The sequence below is a fragment of the Melospiza georgiana genome, chromosome 20 (genome assembly GCF_028018845.1).
Source record: "Melospiza georgiana isolate bMelGeo1 chromosome 20, bMelGeo1.pri, whole genome shotgun sequence".
NCBI lineage: Eukaryota > Metazoa > Chordata > Aves > Passeriformes > Passerellidae > Melospiza > Melospiza georgiana.
In genome coordinates, this window is record NC_080449.1 from 4,225,496 (window position 1) to 4,242,698 (window position 17,203).

A 17,203-nucleotide genomic window follows, 5' to 3' on the forward strand; every position below is an offset into this window, starting at 1 on the left:
AGCGCGGCGCGCCGGGCAGGAGCGCGCCCGAAGCGGGCGGAGGCAGAACCGGGCGGGGCAGCAGCGCAGCCCCCCGGGCAGCACCGACACCGGCCGGCCCCGCCGCTCCACCTGGCCGTGCGCTCGCCCGCGGCTCCCCAGGAAGTGACGCGGCCGCCGTTGCCGGGAGACCGGTTATACAGAGCGGCCCCGGCGGCGGGACCGGACCCCCCCGCCCCGCCCCAGCGCCCGCCCCCGCGGGACCCGCAATTAGCGCGCCCGCTCATCCGCGCTCATCAACGCGCCGAGCTCTGCTCTGCCCTGCCCGCGGCTCAGCGCAGCTGGGAGCTGGGAAAGTCCTGGCACCCGTCCTCAGCCCTCCCGGGATGGATCGCGTCCATCCCGGAGCTCCCGCAGCTTCCCTCCATCCCAGCATGGCGAGCGCGCTCGGGGTGGAGGACACGCGGCAGAGGACACCGGGCAGGGATCGGTTTACAGCCGAGAACAGGCTGGCCCGGCGCACGAAGCGTTACCTGAGCCGCGGGGATGTTTTTCCATTGCCCGGCGTGCCAGGTGTGGGATTGTTGTTACCTCAGAGTGCTGGGCACGGTAACTGCTGAGTTGTGGTGCACAGGCTTTGTTTTAATCACACCTAAACGGAATTCAGACACATTTGCTACTGACAGGGTGTTGAAGGAATCTATGATTGGGGGAGCCGTTTTTAAAAAGGAGAAATTTAGATTAGATCTTAGAAAGAAATTGTTCTTAAGAATTGAGTGAGGGTGGGCAGGCCCTGGCACAGGGTGCCCAGAGCAGCTGTGGCTGCCCCTGGATCCCTGGCAGTGCCCAAGGCCAGGCTGGACAGGGCTGGGAGCACCTGCAATAGTGGAAGGTGTCCCTGCCCATGGCAGCGGCGGGATGGAATGGGATGATCTGTAAGGTCCCTTCCAACCCAAACCACTCTGTTACGTTGGGTTTGGATTCCACCTCAAACTCCCAGCAATTAATTCCTCATTTAGCAAACACAACCAGGACAGAGAAGCCTTTACTGTGAGGGATCCTGGTAGTCCAGATCTGATGCTTAAGAAGCTGGCAGGGCCGCAGGCACACGGTACTGCAAACCTGCATAGGTGAGATGCAGAGAATCACATTCCCATCTAGGATGCTCCTGCACAGGTAGCCCTGCCTCAACACCCATAACTTGTGACCTCAGACCCAAAAGAGAAGCATCAGGATCAGGAGGAATGAGTGCAGAAATCCAGGGACTGCTTTTCTGCTTGCTGGATGAATTATTTCTTACTACGTGAGGTTTGAGTTTCTTTTATGGCTCTGGAACACCTGAGCAAAGACCATTTTCCATCTCAGTCATTTGAAATCTTTCTGTCTTTGTTGAAGTGCCTTCCATCTGCTACAGTAGAGGAGGATTAAACCTAATTCATCAGATGAATCTTGATAGCAGTAGAACTCATTTTGTTCATGGATATGATGGAAGAGCTTAAACAGCTGCATTACAAGTAGCTTTATGTATTAAAGCTTTGTTGGAGCTCTCAATGCCTTGTTTAAAACAAAACTAAACAAAGCAGATTGCTAATTGAAATTCGCGTTCGAACTGGGGCTGATAAATAAGCAGATGGAGCAGTCAACATTACTGGAAAGAAAAGGGACAATATAGGACAGAGAAGCGAGTAAAAACAAAAATACGCCTACATCAGCCAAACAAAGTGAGAGAAGGGCAACCAAGGTACTGCAAGTCTTTGAATTGCACCCAGACACGATGGGAGTGCTGAGTCCCGCTCAGACTCTATTTAAAGCACTGCTGCTCCCACCAGTGCAGTGGCTGAGCTCCTCCAGCCTCTTTCAATCCTACACCAAGGCTCCCAACGTGTGAACACGAGCAGATGCAGTGAGAGCTGCCCCTGCTCCAGCGTGGAGCAGCACATCCATCCCCTCCCTCTGCAGCAGAGCCTGGCATGCCCAGAGCCACCAGGGCTGCCCTGTGGTGCCACTCGCTCCCTGAGCTTTTGACCTCTACTCCAGAACGTCACAAAGTCACTTTCCCAGTGCCAGCATGTGACCGTGTTCACAGGGGTCTGAGGATGAGGGAAGAGATGAGGATCTGACTCCATGTTTCAGAAGGCTGATTTATTATTTTATTATTTATGTTATATTAAAACTATACTAAAAGAATAGAAGAAAGGATTTCATCAGAAAGCTAACAAGGAATATAAAGAAATGGAATGGTAATAAATCTTGTGACTGACCAGACAGTCGGAGCCAGCTGACTGTGATTGGCCATTAATTAGAAACAACCACATGAGACCAATCCCAGATGCACCTGTTGCATTCCACAGCAGCAGATAATCATTGTTTACATTTTGTTCTTGAGCTCTCTCAGCTTCTCAGGAGAAAAAATCCTTAGCAAAGGGATTTTTCAGAAAATATCATGGCTATACCAGCACAACTCCAATCCTGTGCTACCCAGCAGAAACACACAGAGCAGTTGTCACTATAGCACTCAAAACAGCACCAGCACACATTGCTGTTCTCAAGGTGGAAAAAGGGAAGTCTATTTTCTGACTCCAACATTTATAGATTTCCAAAAGTGACAATGGGTTGGAGGGTGACAGTGCCACCTCTCCAATTGCACTGGACAAACCAACAGTCCATCAAATTTCTCCTCCTCCATAAAAGAATACAAAACAATAAATTATTTACAGAAAGTGTGTGAGAAAGTTTGTTACAAGAATGTAAACATCAGAAGGCTTAGAAAATCTTAAAAAAATCAAGGTGACAGAGTAGCTATTTGGGAATAATTCTGTTTTCTTGCCCTGGCAGCAGCCACTGCTCATCCTTGGGGTGCCCCATCCACTTGCTCTTGCCACAGGACAGCTCTGAGCCTTCCCTTTGGATGAGACCCCTGGTTTAGTTTCTCCTCAGAGAAGTTTTATGTTTAGATTGTTCACACATTGGCAAGTTGGATCATTTCCATACACTCCAGACAGGGGCACCCACTGCTTTCCCTTTGGAGAGAAAAGGATTGAGGTGTTCTCATGGAGCCTCAGCTTTGAAGTGAATCTGGTGGATTTCTGGGGCTTTATCCTTTCAATTTCTGTAAACACTAGAGCCAGGCAGTTGAGAGTTAGCAGCACAAGAGCAGCTTTCCAGAACCAGAATCATTCCCAAATGCAGAGCCAGGGGATTCATGCAGGTCTTGGGCTCAGGAGTGTTCCCACCTGAGCAAAACCTCTCCAACCTTCCTCAGCCCAGGTGCTGCTGCTGAATGAATGCCCCCGTTGGGTGCAATAGCTGTGCAGGGCTCCAAGGGGCAGAGTCTCACCACATCAAAGTGCTCCTCAGGACTGCCTAGGAAGAAATTGTTCCCTTTGAAGGTGGGGAGGCCCTGGCACAGGGTGTCCAGAGAAGATGTGGCTGTCCCATCCCTGCAAGTGTTTAAGATCAGCTTGGACAGGGCTTGGAGCAATGTGGAATGGTGGAAGGTGTCCCTGCATTGTGGTAGGACAGGGTGATCTTTATGGACCTCCTAACCCAAACCGTTGGTGGTGAAGCCCCATCCCTGGAGGTGTCCAAGGAAGGTCCGGATGTGGCTCTCAGTGCTCTGGGCTGGTGACAAGGTGGGGATCAGTCAAAGGTTGGACTTGGTGATCTTGGAGATCTTTTCCAACCTCAGTGATTCTGTGATGATTTGGAAAAGGAGCTCTGCCAGGGGGGAGCTGGCAGCAAGTGCTCAGGGCAGAGGATCAATGCCAGGTACAGACAGCATCACCTACAAACATCCTCTGGAGGCAAGAATCATGGACACTGAGAGTCCACAATAATTCCTGGGACAGCTGCTGGCTGAACTGAACCTTTGATAACTGCAGGGACCTGACAGACACCAGCAAAGGGACCTCAGCACAATGGAGAGCTCCAGAGCAGCTGGGCACTGCTCACTCCCAGCTTTCACCTCCACCACCTGCCTTGCCAGCAGAGTCCCTCAAGGCCAGCAGGAGCCCTAAAGATGTTATTCTTGGGAGTTTTTAAATCGTCCTTGCAGCACCAAATAATCCAACGCGTTTGCTAAGTGCCACCTGAATAAATTGCCTAACCTTTCTGAATGTGGCTCTCAGTGCTCTGGCTGGTAACAAAATGGGGACTAGGCAAAGGTTGGACTTGATGATCTTGGAGATCTTTTCCAACCTCAGTGATTCTGTGATGATTTGGAAAAGGAGCTCTGCCAGGGGGGAGCTGGCAGCAGGTGCTCAGGGCAGAGGATCAATGCCAGGTACAGACAGCATCACCTACAAACATCCTCTGGAGGCAAGAATCATGGACACTGAGAGTCCACAATAATTCCTGGGACAGCTGCTGGCTGAACTGAGCCTTTGATAACTGCAGGGACCCGACAGACACCAGCAAAGGGACCTCAGCACAATGGAGAGCTCCAGAGCAGCCAAGCACTGCTCACTCCCAGCTTTCACCTCCACCACCTGCCTTGCCAGCAGAGTCCCTCAAGGCCAGCAGGAGCCCTAAAGATGTTATTCTTGGGAGTTTTTAAATCATCCTTGCAGCACCAAATAATCCAACGCGTTTGCTAAGTGCCACCTGAATAAATTGCCTAACCTTTCCGCTTTAATCCACTGTAATCACTTTCCAGAGGCACTCTTTGAAAAGTGAGCTCCGTGTTTCCAGAGCAGCTGTGCTCCTAATTAAAAGGCACTGTAGCAAGAAGCCAACAAAACCTAATTCTGCTTGGAAATGCCTTGCTGCAGTTGGAGGACTGAGGTGAACTGTGAGGAGGGCCAGGGAGGAAGCAGCAGCTGCCTGTGCTGCTTAAGAGAGTATTAGGAGAGGGCTGGCACTCGGGGCTGCCTCTTGGCTAAATCCCTGTTTAGCAGATTGGCTCCCAATCCTCTGTCCCTGGCCAGGCTGCTTTGCACAGCTTGGACATGTGCAGGAATCAGCTGAGTGCTGCAGCTGAGTGCTCCCAGTGCAGAGGGAGAAGCATCCAGAGGGTTTTCCAGCAGAATTCCTGGGTGCCTTGGCTTCCAGCACCGTGCATTCCTCCTGCAGCAAAGCTGAATCCAGCACAGCGCAGGCTCACAAGGTCCCCATGGTGCAGGGAGCAGGCTCCATCTCAGCTCCAGATAGAACAGGCAGAAGTTGGATTTGAAGGAAAGCTGTAGGAGCTGTGAGAAATCATCATTTCAAGGGAGATTTTTTGAGCTCTGCATTATGAGCATAAACCTCTCACAACAGGGGTGCTCCCAATGAATGGAGGTTGCTGTGCTTCATCAGCCCAAGTTCAGTTTGACACATCCCAGCTGAGTCCAAGCAGGCAGAGGGGGTAGGAAACTCTGACACTCCTTAAATCCTTCTGTATCTGCATATCTACAAATCTCCTAAAGCTCAGTGCCATACAGACTGCACCTAAGCAAAGCCAGCCCCAAACAGCTTCATTTGAGTGGGAGTTTGGTGGTTTCCACTGTGCAAGAGAACATCAAAGATGAGAATTTTAGCACCAAACCCTAATGTTTCCAAGTGGTGGCCCGCACAGGGTTAGAGTTTATCAGTCATTTAGATAGTGTGGATTAAAAACTGAATCAAATCAAACAGACAGCAATAGTTTCACCTGTATCCCCAGCCATATTTTCATTTCAAGGAATGCTGTAATACTTAGTAAAACCCTAAGTAAGTCAAAGCAATTCAGATTCAAACAAAGCTCCATTTTCTGATGACAAAGCCTGTGCAAGGAGCAGAAGCTCCCCCCTGATTTGCCTGCAGTGATCTCTCCACAGTGCCAACACCACTGAGTGTAACCCTGCATGGCAGAGGCAGATGATTTAAGAGCTGCAATCCTCCTCCCCTCTCCAGCAATTTCTTGCACTTATGCACTCTCCAGTCCTGCTTGAAATGCCTGAAAGAAAAAGCCACTTGCGTCATCAGCTGCTTTTTTTTTCCTTTTAATGCCCAGCACAAATCATGGCTCAGTCACGACGTGGGCCTGGGTGTCAGGGACAGGCAGAGCTGCCATGGGCACAGGATCAGGGCAGTGCCACTCTGATTTGGGCACCTGGGCTGTTCAGTTTGGGGTTTAAGGCTGTTCCTGAGGGCTGCCTGTCCTTGGGTGGGACAGGGCAGTTTTGGGACCCTGGTTGGTGGCAGGTGTCCCTGCCCTTAAAGCTGGATGAGATTTAAGGTCCCTTCCAAGCCAACCCATTCTGATTCCACCATTCTGAGGCCATTTTAGGATTGGGGAGCTGTCACTGTGATATTTTATGAAAAATCCCTTTGCCAGGATTTCTTCTCCTGGGAAGCTTCAGCTTCTCCCTGTTTTGCTGCTTTGGAGTGTGATTTGGAGAATTGTTTACCCAGCATGTGAATTGTTTTAATTTAATGACCAATCCCAGCCAGCTGTGTCAGGACTCTGGTCAGTCATGGGTTTTTATTATTCATTCTTTTCTAGCCTTCTGATGTCTCCTTTCTCTTTAGTATAGTTTTAGTATAGCAATAGAATATAATACAATATAATATAATACAATACAATATAAAACAATACAATACAATATAATACAATATAATATAATATAATATAATATAATATAATATAATATAATATAATATAATATAATATAATATAATATAATATAATATAATATAATATAATATAATATAATATAATATAATATAATATAATATAATATAATATAATATAATATAATATATCAGCCTTCTGAGAAATATGGAGTCAAATTCTCATCTCTAACTTCACCACAGGGAGCCCTGCCATGGGGAGCATCTGCATAAGGAGGCAGCCCTGGAGCTGTGAATAATTTACTGCACAGGACTGGGTTTATTCACTCTGTAGGAATTGTCAGACAAGTCCAACATTCCCACAGATGAGCTGATGGCAGAGGACAGCCTGGGAAGTTGCAGCATGGAGGGGGAGCACAGACTCTTTGTCCTCAGTGGGGCCTTCCTGCATGATTTGGGGTTGATTTTGTGCTCAGGGGGTCACAAGGTGCAAAGTGATGTCTCCAACCCTGAATTCTCCTCCTGCTGGGTCCATCACTGCCCAGCCCAGTCTCCACCCTTCAGGCAGAGACTTCACCCTGCTGGAGGCCTTGGCTGCTCTTGGAGTGCAGCACTCACACTCAGGCAGGGATGCTTCACTGATAGAACCATGGAATGGTTTGGGTTGACCTTAAAGATCATCTTGGGACACCTCCCACTGTCCCAGGCTGCTCCCAGCCCTGCCCAGCCTGGCCTTGGGCACTGCCAGGGATCCAGGGGCAGCCACAGCTGCTCTGGGCACCCTGTGCCAGGGCCTGCCCACCCTCACAGGGAACAATTCCCAATTCCCAATATCCCATCCAGCCCTGCCCTCTGGCAGTGGGAGCCATTCCCTGTGTCCTGTCCCTCCAGGCCTTGTCCCCAGTCCCTCTCCAGCTCTCCTGGAGCCCCTTCAGGCCCTGCAAGGGGCTCTGAGCTCTCCCTGAAGCCTTCTCTTGTCCAGGCTGAGCAACTCCAGCTCTCTCCATCTCCAGAGCACCTTCACAGTCCTCTCTGGACTCACTTCAGCAGCTCCACATCCTTCTTATGTCAGGGGCTGGCTGGTGAGTGCCAAATGAATTTGGGAGAAGTACAGTCCCTTTCTGAAGAGCTCTGTTAATATATCCAACAATTTCACATCAGACCTGAGCACTGCAGAGCTCATTTGCACAAGTTCAGCCTCTCAGCAGGTGGGAAAACCAGGGGCTTCACTCACACTGGGAGTTGCCAAACTCACACAGAGCTAATCTAATTGGAAGGTATTTATCTCATTTGAAAACATTTAAATACGTTTATCAGTCTGGTTGTGGAAGCCTGTCAGTCTGGCAGGATTTATGGGCCAGCTTCCCAAGCATTTCTGCAGTGGTGGAAGTGACTGCAGTGGTACAAACTATCCCTGCAGTTTGCATCAGGAGCACAACTCAGCCCTGCCAGCAGGAGAACTCAGCTGCAAGGTCTGATTGCACAGATTTGGGGGGACAAACACCAGGGCAGAAAGGGGGTGCTCCTTACAGCTCCTCACTGAGACTGTTCCTTTCCCTGTGCATCTATCTGTGCCCCAGGGAAAGTGCAGCACCAAAATTCCCCAGGGAGCATCTCAGTCCTGCTGTGACAGCCCTGGAATGCTGCCAGAGCACCGGGAAACTCATCCTCAATCCCCACTCCCACTGCTGGGAATTCTGCTCCCAATTCAACCATTGCCACAGGAACACAGGACTGAGATCCTGGAGGGCTGGAACAATGAGCATCTCTCCTGGTGGGGATGATTTACACCGAGATTCCTCCACTCACTCAGAGGATAATGGGGCTGCAGGGTCACACTCTTCATCCAAAGCTTCGCTCTCATCTCCTCCAGGCTGCAAACCCATCCCTGCCAGGTTGGAGAGGGATGCAGAGCTCTGGGCTCCCTTATTACAACCCTGCAGGAAGACAATGAAAAGAAAAAGTTAATGAGGTACTAATCATTATAGATTTGTAGTATATAATGCCATAAATACCCACTGCCATCGATTAAATGTAGTGGGGCAAAGACATCTAATCCATCATATCGGCCATTTGATTCTTCAAAATTCATTTCCTACTACCAGGGAGATGCCAGAGGCCCAATCTCCTGCCCAAAAGCTGGCACCATTCCCTCCCTTACCCATCACACTGTGCCCAGCCCAGACCTCCTGATAGGGATCTGTGAGGTTCCACTGCAAATCCCACAGTGAGGAACTGGGAGCTTGGAGAAATAGGAAAAATAGGCAGGACAAGCTTAAATCCTGGGTCCTTCCTCTGCAGGTTTTTATTTGTTTGTTTATTTATTTGTTGGTTTTCTTGCAGAGATGAGGCTTTTGGGAGAACAAATATTAGTTTTAATAAACAAACAAACAAACAAAAAAAAAAAAAAAAAAAAAAAAAAAAAGGAAAATCTGTTCTGGATGCCTTTAAGTTCTCCTGAAGTGTCAAATGGCCAAGAGAAAACAGATCAAAAAACCCTCTCAGAGATGTCATCACACCCAGAAGGCAGGAAAAAGCACTCTGGCGTCTCTTAGGGAGACAAAGTGATAAAACCCGGCTACAACCAGGTGTAGGTGATGGGCAGCGCTGTGGTAAAGCCTGAGTAACTGCAGAGCAGCGGGCAGGCAAAGGATGGCAGCCCAGGATGAGACCAATTAGGGCTGCTAATGCCCCTGGGTGGATCGCTAATGCTCTCAATTCTGCTCATTAGCACCGGCAGCAAAGACAAGACAAGCGTGTTATGTCATCGCTTAAATCCTGTCACATTTCCCCAATGACTCTGATTACATTTTGAAATATTCATTCTCCTCCCCCGAGGCAGGACTGCCGTGCCCTGGAGCTCCAGATCCCGGGATTTGCTCCGAGCAAAGCTCTCGCAGCCGGACTGAGCCCCTGCCTTCTGGGTGTGATGACATCTCTGAGAGGATTGTTTGATCTGTTTTCTCTTGGCCATTTGTCACTTTAGGAGAACTGAAGGCATTCAGAATAGATTTTAATATCAAGAACAGATTTTCCTTTTTTTTTTTTTTTTTTAAATTTTTTTTTTGTTTTGTTTTGTTTGTTGGTTTGTTTGTTTGTTTAAACTAACCCGGGTCCTCGGGAAAGAGGAGGAATCCCCTGGTGGGAACATTCAAGGCATATCAGTTCATGCTGCCCTAATTATCCCCATGATTTTACACCTCTGACTGGGGTTCCACTGAGTATTTTCCAGTCACCTTTGCACGAGGAGGGAGTTTGGGGCTGTGGATCCCTGCATGAGCAGGCACACTCCAGTTCAGTAAGCACAGAACACCTTGGCAGCATGAGGAGTCGATGGTTGTTGAGTCAAATGGCAGGAGTGAAAAGAATAAATATTTACAGACATATCCTGCACTGATCTGTGCTAGCTGGATTTATAGGAGCTCTCACTCAAAGGGGGCTATCAGCCTTTTGCCTTCAGTGCCCAGGGACCTGCTGGTGGGGTTGGGGGGGTTGGAAGGGCTGGAAATCCTCCCACAGGGACCCTGATCAGGGAATACCCAGGAACAGTCAGCACAGAGAGCAGCAGGGGTGGGAGGGCTGTGGAATCTGCTCTCATGCCTTGAAACCCAGGGCAGGGCACGTGGAAATGGTCACAAACACATCCTGTCCAGGGGGAGGGAACATCAGGCCCATTCACTCTTCCCTGCAACATACCATTTCCACAACCATTTTGTAGATGCCACAGAGGGAGAAGACCTGTCCAGGGACACATGGGACAGCCCAGAGCAGCTGTGCCATCCCCCAGCCACAGACTGAACCATCCCATCCCATGCCATCCCATGCCATCCCATCCCATGCCATCCCATCCCGGTTTCCCCAGGGCTGTGGAATTGGTGTTGCTGTAGATCTCCCTCTTACCTTCCCTTCAGCACTGCAGACAACACCAGGAGGACTTGGTGAGCTTTTTGCTGCAGAATCTCCTGGGAAAAGGCTGAATTGCTTTTGTTCCAGCAGTTGAGGGTTTCAGAGCTTGCTTATGAAAGCAGGGAAAGGAAGAAATAACAGAAAGAAGTGGATGGAGTCAGATGTGCTTTAAGAGGAAGGGTTTACACTAGATGGCACCTGATCTCACCACTTTGGATGCAGAAGGTAAAGCCAGCAGGATTACTGTAGGGAATGATGTTATTCCTTCCCCAGGAGCTGCCTTTGTGGCCCTCCCTGAGCTCCCAGCCGTGCAGGAGGAGCTAGGGGGTGGAATGAGATGGTTTTTAAGGTCCCTTCCAACCCAAACCAGTCTGTGATTGTACAACCTGAGCTAGAGCTGCCCACCCCATCATCCACTTTCTGCCCCTAAGTACCATCAATGAGATTCCCATTAAAAAAAGCTGGTAAATAATTAAAATCTAAATAGTGAGTGAGGAGATGATTTCTCTACAGAGGCAGAACCAGCAACAAGTCTCAGCTGTCTCCTGAATTATTTTGCCTCCTCTTGGATCCCCCCTGGACTGGGGAAGGGATTTTTGTAGGGAATGATGTTATTCCTTCCCCAGGAGCTGCCTTTGTGGCCCTCCCTGAGCTCCCAGCCGTGCAGGAGGAGCAGCTCACCCTGCAGCCAGCACTGCTGTGAATGTTAAACACCCTTTGCATAACCCCACTCAGAATCTCTCTCCAGGTGCTGGAGTTCCCTGCTTGGCTCAGCCCGAGCTGCTTCCAGAGCCACTTCCTGAGGCTGAACATGCCCAGCCTGTTTGCAGGCAGGTTCCTCTCGCTGGAAGCACAACTTCCCTCCTGGAGGGAGTAAGAAGGGCTCTGTCCCTCAGGGACTTAATTCTGAGGCAGCAAAGCCACTGCAGGGCTGTGACGTGATAATCCACCCTGAGCACTGCACAGTGGTCACTTGGGCACCTGGGGACACGCCAGCTCTGCCACAGGGGTGTGACCGTGTTCACAGGGGTCTGAGGATGAGGGAAGAGACAAGGATCTGACTCCATGTTTCAGAAGATTTGATTTATTATTTTATGATAGATATTATATTAAAACTATACTAAAAGAATATAAGAAAGGATTTCATCAGAAGGCTGGCTAAGAATAGAAAAAGAGAGAATGGTAACAAAGGTTTTTGTCTTGGACAGAGAGTCTGATCCAGCTGACTGTGATTGGCCATTAATTAGAAACAACCCTATGAGACCAATCCCAGATGCACCTGTTGCATTCCACAGCAGCAGATAACCATTGTTTACATTTTGTTCCTGAGGCCTTTCAGCTTCTCAGGAGAAAAAATCTTAAGGAAAGGATTTTTCATAAAAGATGTCTATGACACAGGGGTGGCACAGAGACACCAGAGCCCAGGCCCTGATTTCACACACTCCCTGAAAGGATAGGGAAGGTGCTGAATGTTGCCACATTTCTCTTCCCAGAGAAAAGCAAGGCACAATTCTTCTCAATAATATTTCTGGGTTTCACATTCTCTGAACATCAGAGAAAGAAAACACAATTCTTATCATTTGCTGTGCCTGTGTTTGTGCAAAAGTAGAATGCAGTATGGAGATTGTTTACCCAAAGTGAGGATGTTTTGTGTCCTTGGCTATCAGGGCCAGGTGTGTGTGTGTGTGTGTGTGTTAGGACAGTCATGAGATCGAGTGCAGTGTGTGCAGAGTTGAGTGCTTGGGAGATTCAGTTTTTGATGTATAGAATAATAAAGTATAATAATCAAGTATAATAAATTAGCCTGATATCAATGGAGTCCTCTTCATCATTCCTCCTTCGTTGGGGCCTTCCCAGCACAGCTATAGCTGAAGAAACAAAATAAGTGGCCGTGGTTTCAGCAGCCCATAGAGGATGAAGGGTTTGCAGGAACCACTGCTCCACACACATCCACACGCACATGGAATGAGTCAGGGAATTGCTGTGGGAGAAGAGGGAAGAGCTGCCAGCTGGGAAGAGAAGAAGAGGGGCTGAGCCTCAGGCTGCTGTGGTGCAGCACATCCTTCCTCCTGCTGCCATCAGTCAATTCCTGAATTACCAGCCTGAACCTGGATCTAGCCAGGATGGATGGGCCTTGGAGCAAGCTGGTCTCTAGGAGGTGGAATAAGATGGTTTTAAGGTCCCTTCTATTGGAATATGAATCCCAATATTCCCAGTTAGATTGTGCCTGGGCCAGTCTGACCCTCGCTGCTGGGCCAAAGGCAGCAACTGCGGTGTATCACCCCAGAGATACCTTGGCTTGCTGGTGGTTGCAGCTGGGCACTGAACAAGGCCAGGCTTGTTAGGAACCCCATTTACCTCAGGAGGAATGGCTTCAGGCGATGGTGAAGAGAAAAAGGAGAGGATTCTGCTGGAGGGTTTAATGTCCAGAGGTTCATTCCATGGTTACAGAGGTCTGAACGTGAGCAACTGCTCCAACAGAACCTCGGCCGCATGGTCTGATCACCTTTTTAAGCTCAGGGACAGGGGGAGGGGAGGTACAGGTGAGCCACCAGCCAGGTGAGAGGGGCAGGGTCTCAGGGGAAGATGACACCCAGACAGGCCAATGACCCCTGGGCCTGAGGGGCATCCTTTGAACTTGACCAACCACACGACGCCTTGCTGGAATGTTCAGCCTGATTGACAGGACTCACTCAGCATGGGGGCAAGGGGGAAGGGAGAGAGGTATAGGCACACCTGGGGAAGGAAGTTTACAACACACTGCAACACCTTCCAACCCAAACCAGTCTGTGATTGTACACTGAGCTAGAGCTGCCCACCCCACCATCCACTTTCTGCCCCTAAGTACCATCAATGAGATTCCCATTAAAAAATACTGGTAAATAAATAAAATCTAAATGGTGAGTGAGGAGATGATTTCTCTACAGAGGCAGAACCAGCAACAAGTCTCAGCCCTCTCCTGAATTATTTTGCCTCCTCTTGGATCCCCCCTGGGCTGGGGAAGGGATTTCTGCTCCTGGCAGCTCCACAGCACCTCTGTCACGTGTCTCAGAGTGTAAGGTCACAGTCGTGCTGCTCTGAAGACATTTGCAGGGAAATTACTCTGCCTCTCCCAAGCACAGACACTCATTGCTTCAGCAGGAGGCAGCAAGCAGATTACATGAGATAATTTAGTAGCTGACATTAAAAACACCTCATTTAGCCTGGAATAAAAATATCTTCATTCAACCTAAACCATATTAAGATAACTGAATTCAGAGTAGGCTTTGAGTAGCTGCTAACCTGGGCAGCTGAATGAAGACTCCAAATCAACATCTGCCTGTCACTGTGTCCCTGCTGGAAAGCAGCAATGCCAGCAGGGACTGTGGGAGCAGAAGGGTCCTCATGGGGCCTAAACCTCCCTCCCTGCTACAACAGATTGAATTTCCCAGCTTTCCTGGATGAATTGCTTCTTACCTTCTCCCTGGTGTGGGCCAAGGCCTCCAGCTAAGAGAGCAAAGATGAATTTTGCTGCATCTCAAGCAGCTGTTGCTCTGCTTGGTTTAATGCAGTGCTGTGAGCAGAGCCATGGCTGCAGAGAGAGAGTTAATAATATCCTGAATGAGACAAGAGACAGGGAGAGGAGATGGAATGGGATGCAGGGAGGAGGGATACTTTAAACACTGGTTTATCTGACAAATTCTGCAATTACACATCCTCTACTCTGCTTTCCAGCAGACAGATGGAAACAATTTTTACATGACTTAAGCAGAGGAGAAGCAAATGAACTCTTGCTCCCAGTGCAAGATTCAACAGCACAGGCACCACCTCTGTAACCTTTGGAGATGTCCATAATTAAGGAATTACCAAGAAAAGGGAGATAAAATCCTTGTCTGCCCCATTTTGGGGGCAGCAGGTGCTCTGAGGTGTTTGGGATTCACTCAGGCACCAGTTCAGGAGAATCTTCCCCCAGCAGCTCCAAGTTCCTGCTTTTCAGCAGCAGCTCCCAGAGCTCTTTGTGCACAGGTGTTACCACTCCTGCTTCCCAGCAGCTCCAAAAGCACCACTGGCAATGCCCAGAGTGCTCTAATTTGGGATTCTCCATCTCAGCACCTCATTTCCTATTATCCAGAAGAGTCAGAATTTGCCATTCCCCCTGCCAGCAGTTCAATGTGCTGGTGCTCCCTGTAGCTGCCCAGGTAGGAAGGACTCCCTGCAGGTGCACAGGTACTGTCCCAGCCCTCTGCTCCCACCACACCCTCAGCACAGCCCTTTTCAGAGAAAAACAATTAAATCAAAGCCCTGTGGCACACTGGTCCCTTGGATTCCTTCCAGAGGTACCCCAAGCTCTTCAGGCTCTGTGGGTGCCTAGCTCATGGCTGGGGGTGCTCCAGTTCCCACCTGTTGGGGAAGATGAAACAGGAAAGCCCTATAAATGTGATTGTCTGGCAAAAGATTTTGAGAATATGGAAACTATAAGTGAGATTGAAATGAAAGCAAGCTATGAGATAGCTCAGTTACTGAACAACTGGAAAACAATGGTGTGGCCAGCTGAAGGTGATCCCCTTTTGATGGAACAACACCCTCTGCTTGCAGACAGGCCCAAGGGTCAGAGCAGACCCTACAGCTTGGCAGAAGGGGCCCAAAGAGGAGTTTTTAGGGTTTAAAATGTAACACAGTACGGTAATGTAATTATTCTTATAGGCTGTATGGAAATGCTGTAGGATTTGTATCTTGTACTGGATTGGTTAGTGAGAATCAGAATATTCAACACAGAAGAAGATTTATTGTATTGTAACAGGAACCTCGCTCTCTTACCCTTTTGCTCTCTTATGCTCTCACCCTCTCTTCCCCTCTCTTCGCTCGGGCCTGCTCTGAGCTGTGTCTGGCAGCTCCCAGCAGGGCCCTGCACCCAGGCCCTTTGCAATGAACCCCAAGTTCCAGACCTGGCTCCAGAGATCTCTCGTCTCTGTCTGTCCCGACCATCCTACCCCCGACACTCCTACACATACCCTATCTCTGAACACAGCACAACATCTGCCACAGGGATTTGGTCTGAGCTGACACTTTTTGGGTCAGATGCTCCTGAAAGTGATGGACAGAGGGAGTTCCAGCCATGAGGACAAACTCACCCAGTATCAATTGCAGCAGCACCTTTGGCTGCAACAGAGCTGCCTGATTGAAAATCTTAGGATATCCTGAGCTGGAAAGAACCCACAAGAATCATCAATGTTCAACTCCTGGCCCTGCACAGGGCAACCCAAACAATCCCACCTTGTGCCTGAGGGCATTGTCCGAATGCTTCTTGAACCCCTGAGGACCAGACCCCAGGGAATCCCTCCAAAGGCTGCCTGGATGGGGCTTGGAGCATGAAACCAAGCTCTGCCTGTCCATGCACTGCAGGAAACGCTGCTAAACCAGAGGAGATGTCACTGTCCTTCTGGATTTGCTCCCTGGAGCTCTGTCAGAGAAGTCAGAAGGCATTTGGCATGTGCAGCTGAATATCAGACTTACAATGAGGATGTCTGGGCTTGTTTCCCAGCTTTGAGACTGACATACTTTGCAAGCTCAGTCAGTTCTCCTTCCTCCCCAGGCCGGATTTCATCCCACTCTGCACCTTCCCCAGTCATTTTGTACCTGCACAAAGCATTAACCCAGCCAGAACATTTTGCTCACTTAGATGGGTGTCACATCTAACACCAAGAGGGGAGTGCTCTCAGCATCACTTAATGAGGCTTTTCTGCTTTGCATAAAAACTTGGCAATGAGCAGGGCAGGATGATAAAGGAGGAGGAGAGCTGCCAGCTGCCAGGCAGGAGAGACAGACAGCTCCTGTCACCCTCCTCCTCCCTGGACACAGGCAGGGTGGGCTGGGAAGGCAGCCAGGCTGCTGTTTTGGGGCTCCAGCAGGATCTGTGTTCACACCTCAGCCCACAGGGGCTGTGTTAACCTCTCCTCCCTGCCCTGCCAGCAGTGTGCCTGTCCCAGGTCCCAGCATTTCCCCAGCTTTGTGAAGTTATTACTGTATTATTGCTCCCTGCAAACCTCCAGCTCTTCCAATCCACACAACCCAAGGCTGGTGCAGCCAATTTCTCCTCCCTGAGCTCTGCCAGGAGCCTTCCCTTCTCACAGCCTCCAGTCCCCTTTCTCCTGCTACCAATAAACACTCCCAGGGTTTCAATTTTTCCTTATCCAAGTTCCTTCTCGTGTTCCCTTGCAGGATTTTTATGGAGGAAGATGCAGCTGGGTGACCCCTGCTCTGCTGCTTGATGGAAATGGTTCTTTTTCCCCTTTTCCCTTTCCCCCTTTTTTCCCCCCTTTTTCCCTTTTTTTTCCCCCTTTTTCCCTCTGCTCCCATAGCACAGAGAGGCTCTCAGAGCTGCAGAGGAACCTCAGGCTGGGTGAGTCCCATCTGCAGCTCCCTCTGGGCTATTTGGGGACACCAAAGGGTAGAGTCTCCAATGCCACCTCAGCTTCCCAACCCTCCTTCTGTCTCCTTGCACTGCCCACAGCCTCGCTGGCTCAGAATGAGCCTTTCCTTCCCAAGAAAATGGAGATTTTTAGTTTCAAACAAGTTTCTGGTGACAGGATATTTGCTGAGTGTTGGCACAATAATTATTGTTGGAATTAATTTGTCTCTGTGAGTGGTCAGTGCTGGGGCTGAGGCTGCAGCTCTGTTTGCACCACCCAGGCTGTTCCTGCAGCTCCTGAGCTGCTCTCCCTGCAGGATGAGCCCTGTTCCACAGCATTTTAGCAGAGTTTATTAGGAGACACTGCTCAGTGTTTGATCTTGGGAGCTTTTCTCCCCC